Below are 12,291 nucleotides of genomic sequence, written 5' to 3'. Positions count from 1 at the left end.
ATCTGGTGTTCTTTGGTGTGCCTATCTATTTTTCTTGTTCTTGTACATTATTATATGGCACTGACATACAAATCAATGATCAATATCTGAAGAATAAATTAAAGTATAAAACTGGAAGGTATATTGAAAAGAATTTGATAATACTGATTCACCCCCCCTCTCAGTATTATTTACAACAAGAAAGCTAGTAAATTTTCATACAAACTCATCTATAGTGAGCTATCCTAACCTTAGCTCGTGAAACTCTTTGGCACGGTCATCATAGTATCGCTCACTCAAATAGTGATTTTTGAAATGTTTACATAATTTGTCCCCCAATACTGTCTTCTCCTCCATTCACTATACATTCTTTGCCTCTTCTCACCACAAGGAAGCTTTGCCTTGTAGATGATATACGACTAATATAGCTTTCAGGTTTCTTTCATAGTCGTAAACTCGAAAATATTTAGTCATATTTAATAATCAGGCCTTTGCGTCCTCTTCCTTTTCCCCATCAAAAGTTGGGGGCTTGATCTTCTAGAATTATCCTTGGATTTATGGCTTCCTTTTTGGCTTAGACTTCCAGAGATAGGTCTTATTTTATTCCCCTTCACACTCAGATTTTTCAGGCTCCAACTCTTCTCCTTTCATTATCTCTAGTTCCACTATTTTCTAACTTGACTTTTCTGTTGAAGTTCTAATCATTCTTTCTTGTTCCTCGCTGGCGCATAGCAACCATTCGTTAATGTCCCTTAAATGTGCCAATTCTGATTGTAAAGTATGTATGACCTCCATGAATGGGTTTGTAGTGAGGGTGGCCCCTTCCCCCAGTTCCACATACAACTGATCTCCTGCAGATCCTTCCTCAATCATCTTACTGAATTTATATTTCAGCTTAGTTAAGCTTAATCAACCAAGTATTCACATAACACATGGAAACATCTATTACTTTACTACAAATTTCATATATGCATATTTTTATGTTATGGTGGTATGTTAAGGCCCAGTGGAGAACATGGGCTCTAATACCATTTGCCAGACCTCCTTCCGCACTCACAAAAAAAAAAAAAAAATCTCATGTATACATATGTAGTTCCATGAATTATTTGTCGCCAAGTTTCCATTATCTACATGCATTCTATATGACCTTCATTATTAGGTTTACATGTATAAGCACCATTATTTAGAGTCATTCAAGATTTATCACCAAGGAGTTCAATGTCATGTTGGACACTAATATTTGACTTGGGGGTTAGCATAATATTATGCCCTACCTTATAGTTGACATTATTCAAATTTGAACTTATTATTTGTAAACTACTAAGGTGTGACCACATAATCTAGGTGGTGGAAAATGATTAATGTATGTTTTTATTTAAACTCTGAGTTTCCATAGCCATAAGGGTTGAGCGCATGCGCTGGTGAATCTACCAATACAGCTCTGCCACCTCATGTGGTTCACGTGGCTAGTGAGGTGACCTAGGGTTCATTTAACCTGGATGGAGTCATGCTTGACAGTCACGATCGTGGGACTGAGATATAACGCTGCGGGTTCATTAGACCATCCTAAAACCCTTAGTGAAGTTCCTCTCACGCCATTTATAGTTTCATTGTTACTGCGCTGCGCTCTGAAGGGGGTTTGGACCTACATGTCTAGTTTGCACCCTCAGGTGAGAAGATCCCTTCTCTTGTCACCCGCAATGCTTCATATGTGGCATGTAGGAGTCGCTCCACCTTCCATTGCGCCCCCCCAGTTTAGTGTGCTAGTTGTCTGCTCTGTAAAGAAAGTGTTATCCCAGTTTTCTTGTTCTAGAAGCATACAATTTCTTTCATGTGCAGCTTTGTAGGGGGTTTCCATCGTTTTCTTGACCCATACTCTCTTATGGAAGCCTAGTTTCAAATCGAGTGAATGGCTTAAGGTAAATTGGGTTTGTGGTTTACTTTCCATTTGAGGGTTTTCACATGCTGATTTATTTTTAACGTTTTTCCTACTAATATGTCTCTAGCTAATGGTTCAATTGACTCTATGACAAAGATGCAAGTTGTACTTATCCTTTGCCTACAAGGTTACTCTCTTATTCCTACGGCCAAATACTTTGTCTAAGCTGGCAATGAAGGCTTTGTCCACACATCCACGAGTCACAGGTAACTTACCTCGTTCCTCTGGGGTTTTATGACTAGATTTATGGAAATTAGATTGAACTCCTGCTAATATGTGTTCTTTTGGTCTCCATTTGTGCAGATGTTTGCCACAAATTTCCCCTCATCATTCTCCCGGAACTCTTCAGGTTATTGATACTATAATTGCTCTGTTTTTGTTAGGGTTTACTCTGTCATCTAATTTTGTTCCTTGGATTTCTACTTTTCTAGGAAAAATTTTGCTCTTGACGCATGTTTTTGTTGTTGTTGGTGTCTATTGTTCGCAAGTACCCAAAACCCTCAGATTCGGTTTGAGGTCTTCATTTTTGGCTACAATCGTCTTCCTAACACTTCACTTTCATGGTCTCTTTTTTTCTAGTTCGGTTAGCTTCTATACCAGTGTTTCTAGGTGATGCTAGTTCACAAGAGCACCTTTGCTTCTCCTCGTTGTTTCTTATTGGATTTCTACTTCACTGTGAAAACTTTGATGGTGTGAGACCTTATATGGATTTGATGGTCTAGGCTTGCTGTGTTTGTTCCGTAATATATAAAACACTATTTTTTTTCTTTACAATGGTTCATGTGGTCTCATAGTATTCAATGTAATTTCTATTGCTCAACTAAATTGTTGCAAACTCTGTTTAGTGAACCAGGGAATATGTATATGGTCTATGAAAGTTTAATACGTGGTTTTTGAATTTTCATACAAGGTCATTGGATTTAGTAGTTTTCTTATGCCTTTGATGTGCTCCTGTACCTTGCAGACATGCTCCAGACTGCCATGGCTTAATATACAAATTTTAATTTCTATGTAGAAATATCATGGTTGAGTTATGATGTTTTTTTTTTGTTTTTTTTTTTTCCCGGATACTTATGTTCTCTTATGCATAGTAATTGTGTGAAATTTCTTCACTTTTTTCTACAGAGTAATATTGGTTTATATATATAATTATGGTAGTTTCTGTAGGTCACTACCTGTTTCATTCTCACGCGTGCTAGTAGAACACTTGATTTTAATTTTATTTTTATTTTTTGATACAAAGGTATACTTGGTAACTACCCAAAAATATGTTGTGTGCATGGTTTTAGTTCGACCTCATGATTTCTGCTAATTATGAGGTATTTATGTACTTGTTAGAGGCCAATAAGCACCAATGTATATTATTAATAGGGAAGAACCCTCTACAAAATCCTATCTGAGAATCTGTGAAGTGAGAGGGTTGCCCCTCTCTTTTCATCAATGTCTCGGCCCAATACCTATGTTTTCCTTGCAGGTTATCATTCTGCTTATTTTACTCTTATAGAATTTCGAAAAACTAACATTACCATTGTAGGGTCTACCCCTGAACTTGAATTAGTTTGGTGATGGAGTATTTTTACTTTATTCTTCCTCGAACAGGGGGTTGTTCTTGCATTACTTCTTTAAGGTTTACCTCTATTTGTCCTAATAACGCCTTTTCAGAGTATATACTCATAGTCGGTATTTACAAGAAAAAGGAGTAACAAAGATCTAAAGTTGTTATAAATGTTCTAATTCTCTACTATGCCTTTTTGTCCATCATGTAGTTCTTACTATTTAATGTTTCTTGTGTTTTCTCTTTATTCAGAAGATAGTGCATATGCTACTCGTTTCTTTTGTACATAATTTAAATATACAATTCGGTAACTACACATTTTTCATCATCACTGAATATAATATGCTCCGTATATTCTAGATCTTAACACCACACTCTAACCGACTTAACAGAGAACTATTGTACTTGTCTTACATCATAAGCGTTCAACATTTAAACTATCATCACATTACATTCAAGTATTAATCTAGGAACAAATAATTATTATACAACCATAAGAAACTGTAATTATCAATAGTAGTGTAAATCATAGCCTAACCAGAAAATTTATAGACAACAAACACTTCTAGATCGAGCATTGTTAACCTCCCAGCCATAGAATTGTTCTCCTTCAGTCCACCCCCGTGCAAAGTTTCATTTCCTTTCCAAGAGATCAACAACCTCATTGATCCCTACAATAGGCATTGTATGCCTTCTTTCCATGTGGGCGTCCCTCTTTATGAGGATTTTTCCTTTTTAGCCCAAAAGCTTGTTTTTTTATCCTTAATGATGCTTTATGTTATTTTCAACTTATCATTTATCTCTAGATAAGTTCTTAATGGATCTTTATCTCCCATCCATTAAGTTTACCCCGAATTCTTTCTAGAATCCTTATCATGGAAACTCATCTTATCCAGAATCTCTTCTATATGTGTTCAATCTTTCAAGTATTTCAAATTTCCTTATTTATTTACCAATAAACATGTATATACATTATTATCTCAACAAAGTCTGATTTTTAACAGTCAACCAAAAATTCCAACCATAACTAGTAAAATTACTAATTGTTCCTAGGAGAGGAGAGATATTACATTACTTCAAAGGAAAACATTCATAAGCTAAATCAAACAATTAAGCATTGATATTCAAGATTCAACGACATCCTTAATTAAATGAAAAGTCTATTAATGATCAGAATATAAATTGCACATTACATTCCCTCTCTCCTCTTTCGTACATTATATATTTATATATTTAAGATTACATTGATCATAATTAGATAAAATTGTGATTTCCATTGATTTGAGTTTCCAAAATATCTTCTTATTTAGGAAAAATCATCTCATACAAATATTTTCAAACTATCATCGATAAAGGTTTATGGATTGAGCTAGTTAATCACATGTTTGGTGATGTAAGTGTCAATTTTATGTAATGAAGCAACATCATTAGAATGGCGCAATAGACTGTTATGCTCTTGACCTGCGAGAAGATTCCAAAATACCATGGACCCTAATATGCCCTTCCCCATAAAAAGCAGCCTTGTCCTCAAGGCTGAAGCTGCGGAAACTGCTGAAGAATAGTGGTTGGTTCCCAGGTCGCATCTTCTGGAGAGGTGTCTTTCCACTTGACGAGGACTTCCTTGATCATGCGGCCATGTAGATGTCATTCTCACGTATCGAGGACCTATTTAGGTTGGAGCCAGAGTGAACCTTCTTCATCCAATTCAGGTAGACTGGTTTGAATTCTGCAATTGTTCCCCACCACTTTCTTGAGGCATGATACATGGAAGACTGGATGGATTTTTGAAGTTGGTGGCAAGGCTAGCTTGTAGGCTACTACTCCAATGCGCTGAAGTATTTGATAAGGTCCGTAGAATTTTGGAGCTAATTTTTGGCAGTTGTTTTCTTTAAGTGATGTTTGCTTATATGGTTGCAGCCTCAGGAATACCTGATCCCCTTCTTGAAATGTGTGCTCTGAATGACATTGGTCTGTGTGTTGCTTCATGCGATTCTGAGCTTGATGGATTTTATCTTTGAGACAGGCTAGCATTGTTGCATGGTTCTATAGGAGTTGATCCATTGCTTGCACCTTAGAGCATCTAGGGATATAAGAAGTAGTTGAAGGTGGGAGTTGACCATACACTGCTTCATACGGAGTCATCTTGGTGGCTGCATGATAGTTAGTCTTATACCACCATTCAGCTAGAGGTAGCCAATGTACCCGATGATGTTGCTTTTTTGAAGTGAAGCACCTTAGGTATGCCTCCAAACATTTGTTGACTGCTTCAGTTTGACCATCAGTTTGGGGATGATAGAAAGTACTTAGTTGGAGTTGGGTGCCTTGTAGCTTGAAAAGTTATTGCCAAAAGTTACCAGTGAAATTCAGGTCACAATCATACACAATGGAAGTGGGCATGCCATGCAGTTTGAAGATCTGGTCCATGAAAGCTTGAGCCACCAAAGTGGGGGTAAATGGGTGGGGTAGAGTGCAAAAATGAGCATATTTAGAAAGTTTGTCCACAACCACCATGATGATTGACTTGTTGCTTGACTTCGGAAGACTAGTAATGAAATCCATAGAAACATCCGTCCAGATTGAGGCAGGTATGGGCAATGGTTGTAAGGTGCCTGGTGACTTGACTGTTTCTCCTTTGTGGCATTGACACACATCACATTCAGCTACAAAGGTAAGAATGTCAGTTTTCATGCATGTCCAAAATAAAGAACGACGAGTGCGAGCATAAGTCTTCTGAAAGCCTACATGGCTTGTAGTGGGAGATGAGTGCAACTTTGCCAAAATGCGCATTTTGAGGGTGGATGTCGGCGATATAACTACTCTATCCTTGTAGCGAAGAATCTCATCCTTCCAAGAGTAGCCAATTAAGGAATTAGGATCTTTTCTCAAGTTATTAATGAGTTGGGAGAGAGAGGGATGTGAAAACCATTCCTTGCATGCTTCTTCAATCCAATCTGGTATGGGAAGAGAGATTGCTAGCATGGTGCTTTCATCCTCAAATTGGCATGATAAAGCATTTGCGACCACATTGTCACGCCCTTTATTGTAAATTATCTCATAATCATATCCCAGCATTTTGGCCAGCCATTTATTTTGTTGGGGCGAGGATAGACGTTGCTCCAAAAAATATTTGAGGCTTTGATGGTCTGTGTGGATTTGGAAACGCCACCCCGATAACTATGGTCACCAAGTATCTACTACATGTAACATAGCCATCATCTCCTTATCATAGTTAGATTGTCCCAAATGTTTCCCACTTAGTTGTTGGCTGGTGAAAGCTAAGGGTCAACCTTCCTGCATTAAGACAACACCAATACCAGTACCTGAAGCATCACATTCAATCACAAAATATTTGTTGAAGTATGGTAATGCCAATATGGGAGTGGAACACATGGCCTGTTTGAGAGCCATAAACACCTGTTGTGCTGCGTTAGTCCATAGGAATGAATTTTTCTTGAGAAGGTTAGTGAGGGTCTAGCAATGCGACCATAATTGCAAACAAATTTGCGATAGTAGTTGGTGAGACCCAAGAATCCCCTCAATCTCTTCAAGGTTTTTGGTCGGGGCCAATATTTCATTGCCTATATCTTTTTGGGATCCACCCGGACACCTTCACAACCCACAATGTGGCCCAAATACTCGACTTCTTCCATGCCAAAAGAGCACTTGGACAATTTGACAAATAATTTATGATTCCGGAGCAGTTGTAAGAGCAGGTCTGCATGTTAAAGATGTTTCTCCCAGGTGAGGCTATAGATGAGAATGTCATCAAAGAAATCGAGGACAAATTTTTTGGAGATATGGTTTCAACAGGTGATTCATGAGGCTTTGAAAAGTGGATGGGGAATTACAGAGACCAAATGGCATGACCAAGAATTCATAATGCCCTTCATGAGTTCGAAAAGCAGTCTTGGGAATGTCTACTTCTTTCATGCATATTTGGTGATAGCCAGAGTGAAGATCTAGCTTAGTAAAGAATTGACCACCATGTAGTTCATCCAACAAATCATGAACAACTGGGATGGGGAATTTGTCTTTGACCGTGAGATTGTTGAGGGCCCTGAAGTCTAGACACATGCACCATTCCTCATATTTCTTGAGCACCATGACCACTGGTGATGAATAAGGGTTGATGTTAGGACGAATGACACCGGCTTCAATGAGTTCCTTGATGATTTTTTCAATTTCATTCTTTTGGGTGAAAGGATATCGATATGGCCACATATTCGGCGGCTGTGCCCCTGGGACCAAAATGTTAAAAAATGTGCAACAAGAAATGTTAAATTTAGAATGTGCTAAAAATAGCATGTCTAAAAATAGCAGTTTGGTCAGTGAGGTCATTGGTCACATTGGGTGAGAGGTGAAACTACTAAAAATAGAAAGTTCTAAAAATAGCATTTATGGGTCCCTTCCTATTTATAGTAGTCCCTAGTCTATCTATAGGAAGTAAAATTAATTTTGGTCTTAACAGCAGTTGGAAATATTAATTAATTAATTCAGTTGAGTTAATTAGTTAAGGAAATTCAAATTTGAAGTCTTTGTGAGCATGCACATGAGTTGTCCCACTGATTGAGGAATTTATCCTTAATTTCCTCCACTGATTGAGGGAATAAGTATGAGTTCTATAATGAGAGAATTAGTTGACTTAGTTCTAACTAGTCAAGTCCAGTTAGATTATTTTAACAAGTTGTTAAAATAATAAAATATAGTTTGTTAATGCTTGCATGCATGTGACAACTATTATTTTAGATAACTGAGGATTCACTCATGGATAACTGTTGCATGTCAGTTCTGTCAAAGACCCAGTTGAGATCAGATGTGGGACAGTGTACTATCAGATGCTTGACTATTTCTAGCAAGTAGTTTTTTCATGGTTGAGGAACTAGAATCCTCAAGGATTGCGTAGTTGGACCATTGGTTAATTTGGTATGTTTGGAATTAATAGCATATGCTTTTGCTATTATTTCCTAAGAAAACTATGTAAGGGCCATAGGTAAAGCCTATATAAACAGGGCTTGGTTGGTTCATGATACATATCTTCATATCTTCATAGTTCATTGAGAACTGAATAGCTTGAGAGCTAATTCTTTTTGTATTGTGAAGAGGATTTCCACTTGATTGATAATACATGGTTGGGGTTTTATGCTGGTGCTTTCCCCTGGATATATCTTGTGTTATTTGATTATTTCTCTTGATCAGTTATGCATGTTTCTACTTGATGTTGCTCATGAATTCGATTATGCTTCCGCTTAATGTTTTGTAGAAGTAAAACAAGTATTATGCTTTAGGACATTGCATATATCGGTTTGTTCTACAAGTAAAATTTCTACACAAAGAGATGCTATGATCATGTTCCCCTCTAGAGGGTGGAAGCTCTTTAGGTTTGTCAAATACCTACTGGTGTCAATTCAAGACCTATTGCATGTCAGGACGAATATGAAGAGTAGTGGGCTCGATGGCCTGGATGGCATTAAACTGCGCAATAACTCCATGATGGCCCTTTCTCAACAACTTTTCCATGCGATGTGAGCTGACGATAGAAGAAGCACCTGCCTGGAGTCCATGCAGGGTATGCATGTGGTCATTTTGCTTAAAGCTCATATATAACTCCTGGAAATCCATGGTGATTGGGCCTAGTGTGCGAAGCCATTCAGCCCCCAATGTCACAACCACCCATGTTAATTGCAAACATGTGGGTCTTGAGGTGGTAGTCTCCCATATGAAGTTTGATATTTTCACAACAACCTTCACATTTCATTGTCCCCTCATCAACAATCTAGACCTGGAAATTAGAGACTGCCTTGACAAAATAATGAACAGCTTTGGCGACTCGCTGATGGATAAAGTTATGAGTGCTGCCACTATCAATCAATACTATTATAGGGAAATGTTTAATAAAGCCTTTGATTTTGAGAGTTTGAGGCGCAGAAATGCCCGCCAAAGCATGTAGCAAGATAATTGGTTCCTTTAGCGTAGCTGGGAGTTCATTGTCCTGCTGGGTTTCCTCAACTTCATCCTCTGGTCCCTCAAGGGGTGGGGCTTCCTCAGATGAGCTGTGATCAGTAACATCAATTTGAAAGAATTTGGGTTCCTTGCATTTATGCCCTAGGGAGTATTTGTCATCGCAATAGTAGCACAATCCTTGTTTTCTTCTTTCAGCCATTTCTGCTGGAGACACCTTTTGAACCTTAAGTGTTTGGGTAGGGCCCTGACCCTGGGTGGGGCATCCCTTGGCTATGAAATTTGGATGAGGAGACTGGGCAGCTAAAGCACGTTCCACTTTGATAGCCTTGTTGCAAGCATTTATCCATGTAGGTGGGTGGTGCATTGAGATATGTGCTTGGATGGCTTCTTTGAGACCACTTATAAAACATTCCAAGTAGAATTCATCTCCCGGACCTTCTGTGCGGATGGATAATGTCTCAAAGGCTGCAATGTATTCTTTTAATGTGCCTGTTTATCAGAGTTTAGTAAGACGGCCCAAAAAATTAGATCTCTATCGAAGCAATCACAAAGAGATTTTGAGAACACCTGCCAATTTAGTTTCCGAGATAGCATTTCTGATGCGACTACCACCATTTCCATCTCTCTTGGTCCAAGTAAAAGGCTCCCACATGTAGTTTAGTTGGATCGTCTTGGATATCATTCAAAATGAATTATTGTTCCATTTGTGCTACCCATACTATCGGACTAGAGCCATCAAATTTATACATGTCCAGCTTGGGTGGCTGAGGGTGGGAATGTTGGTGATTTACATGGAAGTGAATATGATGGCTAGATTCTCCTTCAAGGTCTTCATTAAAACCATGTGCCTCTGGATGCAACCCCAACGTGCTCACTTTGAAAGTATCCATGAATTTCTGCATCTGGTCCGCTAGGTTTTGGAAAGAAGCCAACTGTTTTTCAAGGCTCTCAACCTTCTCCGTCGCCATGGCTTGAGCTCTAGTTTCTACCATACACAGGTCTTGGTCACTTGTCGTCACTTTGAAAAAATTTGAGGTCGCCCGAAAATTGAAGCTGAAAAGTGAATGGTACCACGGAGATCAGCTCGTCGTCCTAATTCTTATGGGCTAAGTCTCTTATAAGTGTCCCGGGAAGGCCTCAGACTTTTTTTTGACTTTTTTTTTACTTCAAATGGAGTTTTACTCCCCGCTTATCAATACTGCAGTGGATAATTTCCGGAAAACTTAATCGTGCCCAATGTCCTGCGAGAATCGCCCCAGGGTATAGAAGCCACAAGCCTCACTGCACAAATGGTCAAATCTGCCTGCAAAAACCCCAACTGTTGAATGTGAGTTGGACTGTGGCGGTGATAGAACCCCAGCTGCTAGATCTGAATGGTATTGTGGTGGTAGAACCTCAACCGGTGGATCTGATTGTTGCAGCGGCGACAAAACCCCAATTGCTAGATCTGATATGGCAAATAAGATAATGGGCGATCTTCATAGAGTAAAGGGAACATTGGTTTTAAGGAGTGTCAGGTGCTATAGATCGCAATATACATAAGGGTCCAACAATAGTACTCGGCCCAATCTTTCAGGGAACTAACTAAGTAGGATCAATCGTATCCTTAGTCGTACTACCCGACTACCCTATCGTACACGTGAGTAATCTTCCCGAGTGCTGTTCTCGGTGTACTATAGCAGCAAGATGGCTGACAGTTTATTTAAGGTGAGGTTTCAGGTGAGCCCAGGGGACTTCCGATATACCCAGAGGGTACGTGGAAGACAATCCGTGTTCGGTTCTGTCTAATGCGGTACTACTCGAAGGAGTACCCATAGGTGTTACAAGGGAGTCCAAAAAGTGTGACCACCTCTTGTATTTCCTGCGTGCATGCCTCCCCAAATCTGCTGGTTTATGCGCTCAATGACAGATCCCGTGGTTTAAAGATGTCGAAACACGTCTCTAGTCTAATTTTTTTTTTGCCAAAAATGGAGATACCACTGGCCCTCGAAAGCTCTCTGATACCACTTATTATGCTCTTGACCTGCGAGAAGATTCCAGAATACCAAATATGCGCAAAAATACAACCCAGAACACATAACAAAATGAGAAAAACAACAAGTATTTTATTATTCAGAGATGAAAGCAATGTTCACTTGCCTCTTCGAGGGGGAAACCTCCAGCAAAGCAGAATTTGATTACAAAATAAGACACGACGCTCCTCAATGGGAAGTCTCTATCCTTTATATAGGATTCATACATGCAATACCATGGGTCAGTACCATGGTTCTCTCAATACCACCTATCTAATACCATGGTCTGTTTGCAACTAACTGTGGTCCCTTTCTTAAATGTGGGTCAACCACTTACAATTATTAATACGGGATTTATTGACTCTTTGACTAACTATAACTATTACTCGACCCTATTACATAAATAAAGGGGTTAGGGTTGGACCCTAACATAGATAAACACATCACTGAACATTAATATACCATGGAAACCCCGTAGGGAAAAACCAACAAACATTTAATTTTTAAAACGTCTCATGAGGGTGTTCACCCCTCACCCAATGGTTGTAAGGGAGTTCATCCCTTGACCATTTTCATAAAATATTACAAAGAAAATATCATCTTAAATACAACATTACCAACTAAAAGCTATCACATTAATCATGATATCATTTACCCACAAATCCTCGAACATTATGTCTTTGTGGCCTAGTTGTTTCCATTAGTGGATTATCCCACAGTTGGCATTTCTTCAATCAGCATGGACCACTAGTTCTTTGCCTTCCATAATGTTAAATATAATTTATCATTCACATGACTTACAATCCTTTTTTGCAATTACCATTGTCAACAAACTCTGATATCCA

At 38.7% G+C, this 12,291-nt stretch overlaps 1 long non-coding RNA gene across 1 annotated transcript; it reads left to right on the top strand.

Moving 5' to 3' along the window:
• Positions 1–1,540: 1,540 nt before the first annotated feature.
• On the top strand, positions 1,541–2,668 carry LOC149204343 (uncharacterized). Its single transcript, XR_016251764.1, has 3 exons — positions 1,541–1,898; positions 2,015–2,124; positions 2,222–2,668. It is a non-coding gene; the product is annotated as an uncharacterized LOC149204343 (long non-coding RNA).
• Positions 2,669–12,291: the final 9,623 nt, after the last annotated feature.

Source organism: Pinus tabuliformis, chromosome 1_2 (assembly GCF_031772625.1).
Source record: "Pinus tabuliformis cultivar Carrire ecotype Pingquan chromosome 1_2, CPIR1, whole genome shotgun sequence".
Classification (NCBI taxonomy): Eukaryota; Viridiplantae; Streptophyta; class Pinopsida; order Pinales; family Pinaceae; genus Pinus; species Pinus tabuliformis.
The sequence above is the reverse complement of the archived record's forward strand: the minus strand, read 5'-3'. Positions and strand labels throughout refer to the sequence as shown.